The 4,384-nt window shown below is 39.2% G+C and overlaps 1 non-coding gene across 1 annotated transcript; it reads left to right on the forward strand.

Annotated features, from left to right (window-relative positions):
• Positions 1 to 3,713: 3,713 nt before the first annotated feature.
• LOC126068200 (U6 spliceosomal RNA) lies at positions 3,714 to 3,819 on the forward strand. Its single transcript, XR_007515572.1, has one exon. It is a non-coding gene; the product is annotated as a U6 spliceosomal RNA (small nuclear RNA).
• Positions 3,820 to 4,384: the final 565 nt, after the last annotated feature.

Here is a 4,384-nt window from a genome sequence, read left to right on the forward strand (position 1 = left end):
GACTTGAAAAACTCCTAGTTTTGAGTGGGGCCCAGAACAAGAAAAGCTCTGCAATAGGTTCAGGCTGCTGTGCAAGCTGCTGTGCCACTTTGGGTTCCTTATTCTTCTGGATCAATGGGCAAAGAAGGGAGTTACCATACAGTTGGTGTGATTGATCCAGGTTACCAAGGGGAAATCGGATTGATATTACATAATGGAGGTAAAGAAGAGTACGTCTAGAATGCAGGAGATTCCTTAGGGCGTTTCTTAGTACTACCATTCCCTGTGATTACTGTCAATGGAAAACTACAGCACCCCAATTCCAACATGACTACTATTGGCCCAGGCCCTTCAGGAATGAAGGTTTGGGTCACCCCACTAGGCAAAGTGCCACAACCAGCTGAGGTGCTTGCTGAAGGCAAAGGGAATATGGAATGGTGGTGGAAGAAGGTAGTTTAAACAGTTACAGCCACGTGATCAGGTGTAGAAATGGGGACTGTAATTGTTAAGAGTATTTCTGCTTTGTATGTGTGCATCAAATATTTTTGTTTTCTTCACTTATAAAAATAAAATGTAAACAGGGCTAGTGCTTTTTCAGTTGTTTGTGTGTTTGTTGTATCACGTTAGGTGCAAGTATGACTTCATAATTATCTTTATTCAGAGATTATGTATGGTTTAAGGAGAAGCGTACAGGTGCCAAGTTGACAAGGGGTGGACTGTGATGGTTAAGATTGTGTGTCAGCTTGGCTGAGCCATGATACTCAGTGTTTTGGCAATCACGTGATGTGTGGTCACTTCCCTGTTGAGATTTGATATGAGGTTACCTCCATGTTGGGATGTGCTGTGCGTAGCCAATTGGTTGAAGGGGAGTTTCCTTGAATTTGTGGCCTGCATCAAATGTGGGTGGACATTCTGGCAGAGCTAGGGGGCTTTTGCTTGTTCTGGATCCTCCAGCTGACTCCTGTTCATCTGACCTCTGGTTCTTGGGACTTGAGCTAGCAGCTCATCTGTGGTCTTGCCTGCCAGTTTTGAGATCTGTTGATTTCCTTGATATAAATCTCTCTAGATATATCTATTTATACACTTTACTGGTTTTGCTTCTCTAGAGAACCCAGCCTAAGACAGCAATCATACAATATTTATCCTTTTGTGACTGACATATTTCACCAGCATGTTTTCAAGGTTATTCATGTTGTGGCATGTATCAGGACTTAATTTCTCTTTATGCTGAGCAGTATTGCATTGTATGTATTGGTGTACATGTTTTGATGATCACTTCAGCTATGCTGTCGTAAATGGATCAGTGTGGGGCCAGAGGGAAGCAGGGATAATATGTAGGAGGCTGATTCAGGGTCTAGTGTGAATTAAGGAAGAGACATCAAGTTGAAGAGAAGTTAGTATACTTCAAAACTTCCTGAGGTAACTGAGACAGAACTTACCGATGAACTGAATGTGGATAGCAAGAAAAATGATTCAAATATGAATTCAGGAGACAAGTACTGAATGGCCATCTGAGAGAACTCTGCAAAATGGGACCTGGAGTGGGCTGACGGGGTGGAATGCAAAGACTAAGGTCTAAAGCTGACAAGGAAATTCCTACAAAACATATGTCAGGCACCTGCTTCATGCTTTGGCCTACCAAAAGCTACAGAAAGCAGGCTTTTTGTTTGGCACAATTCCTAAACTCTAACCTGTTATAAAGGATCCCTGGTGTTGCAGTGGTTAAAGTGGTTGACTGTTAATCAAAAGATCAGTGGTTCAAAACCACCAGCTGTTCCATGGGAGAAAGATGTGGCAGTCAGCTTCCACAGAGATTTACAGCCTTGGAAACCCTATGAAGTTGCTATGAGTTGGAATCGACTCGATGGCAGTGGGTAGTGGGTAACCTGTTATAAACTTTGTCACGACCATCAATAAATCATTTATATAGAAACCTACAGTGCTCCCAATGAAATCAACAAGAAAATTAATAAAGTTGTATATAGCTTTTTCTATACATATTTGTATACATATATTATAAATCCCCTCATATCTGCCAGTTTTTTGTATAGTAGTGGTTTGCATGTTGCTGTGATGCTGGAAGCTATGCCACTGGAGTTTCAAATACCAGCAAGGTCAGGTATTTGTGGGCAGGTTTCAGCAGAGCTTCCAGACAAGACAGGCCAAAAAATTGTCCTGTGAAAAAATTTATGAATAGCAGTGGGAGACTGGTACAGTGCTGGAAGATAAGCCCCTCAGATTGGAAGACACTCAAAATACAACTGGAGAAGAGCTGCCTCCCCAAAGTAGAGTCAACTCTAATAACATGGATGGAGTCAAACATTTGGGGCCTTCATTTGCTGAGGTGGCATGGCTCAAAATGAGAAGAAGCAGCTGCAAACATCTGTTAAGAATAGGAATGTGGAACGTAGGAAGTAAAAAATCTATGAAAATTGGAAGTTGTCAAAAATGAAATGGAATGCATAAAGATCAATATCCTAGGCATTAGTGAGCTGAAAGGGACTGTTGTTGGCCATTTTGAATAAGACAATCATATGGTCTACTATGCCAGAAATGACAAGTTGAGGAGGGATGGCATCATATTCATTATCAAAAAAACATTTGAAGATCTATCCTGAAGCACAATGCTGTCAGTGGTAGGATAATATCCACACATCTACAGGGAAGACCAGTTAATATGACTATTATACAAATTTATGCACCAACCACTAAGGCCAAAGGTGAAGAAACTGAAGATTTTCATCAACTTCTGCAGTCTGAAATTGACCAAACATGCAGTCAATATGCATTGATAACTACTGGTGATTGGAATATAAAAGTTGGAAACAAAGAAGGATCGGTCTTTGGTGATAGAAATGATGGTGGAGATTGCATGATAGAATTTTGCAAGACCAATGACTTCTTCATTGCAAATACCTTTTTTCTCCAAAATAAACAGTGATTATACACATGGACCTCACCAAATGTAATACACAGGAATCAAATCGACTACATCTGTGAAAAGAGACAATGGGGAAACTCAGTATCATCAGACAGAAGAAGACCAGGGGCTGACTGCAGAACAGACCATCAATTGCTCATATGCAAATTCAATTTGAAGTTGAAGAAAATTAGAGCAAGTCCATGAGAGCCAAAATATGACCATGAGTGCAATGCACCTAATTTTAGAGACCATCTCAAGAACAGATATGATGCATTGAACACTAATGACTGAAGACCAGATAAGTTATAGAATGACATAAAGGACATCATACATGAAGAAAGCAAACAGTTATTAAAAAGGCAGGAAAGAAAGAAAAGACTCAAATGGATGTCAGAAGAGACTCTGAAACTTGCTCTTGAACATAGAGTAGCTAAAGTGAATAGAAGAAATAATGAAGTATATGAGCTGAACAGAAGATTTCAAAGGGTGGCTCGAGAAGACAAAGCAAAGTATTATAACAAAATTTGCAAAGACCTGGAGTTTGAAAACCAAAAGGGAAGAATATGGTCAGCTTTTTTCAAGCTGAAAGAACTGAAGAAAAATTCAAGCCTTGAGTTGCCATATTGAGGGATTCTACAGAGAAAATATTGAACACAGGAAACATCAAAAGAAGATGGAAGGAATACACAGAGTCGCTGTTCAGCCATTTCAGGAGGTAGCACATGAACAAGAGCCTATATTACCGAAGGAAGAAGTCCAAATTGCACTGAAGGCATTGGCAAAAAACAAGGCTCCAAGAATTGATGGAATAGTGCTCTCTTCGGCAGCACATGTACTAAAATTGGAAAGATACAGAGAAGATCATCATGGCCTCTGCGCAAGGGTGACATGCAAATTCATGAAGGTTCCATATTTTGGGGAGTATGTAGCAAGGTGTATATACGTTTTCGTGTGAGAGACTGACTTGACTTGTAAACTTTCACTTAAAGCACAATAAAAATTAAAAAAAAAAAAATCAGCAGACCAAAACAAATGAGTACAAATTCAACTTAAAAAATCTCACTGTGAAAAATCAAATGGAAAATGATAAAAGGACCAAAGCTGTGTTTAGTAATATAATTGCTACCTAACTAAAAACTAATGTACTTTAATAACTGTGCAGGAACCAGGATATTATTTCTTTTAACCTTAGCTAAAGAATATTTACATGAATCTTACTACACAGAGATATGCAAAAGCATACCATTCAGGAAAAATAAAATAGAGAGAAAAAAAAAAAGAATTGACAGAATACCAACTGAGATGTTTCAACAAAAGGATGCAGCTCTGGAAGTGCTCACTCATCTATGCCAAGAAATTTGGAAGACAGCTTCCTAGCCAACCGACTGAAAGAGATCCATATTTGTGCCCATTCCAAAGAAAGGTGACCCAACAGAATGTGAAAATTATCAAACAATAACATTAATATCACACACAAGTAAA

Source organism: Elephas maximus, chromosome 26 (assembly GCF_024166365.1).
Source record: "Elephas maximus indicus isolate mEleMax1 chromosome 26, mEleMax1 primary haplotype, whole genome shotgun sequence".
Classification (NCBI taxonomy): Eukaryota; Metazoa; Chordata; class Mammalia; order Proboscidea; family Elephantidae; genus Elephas; species Elephas maximus.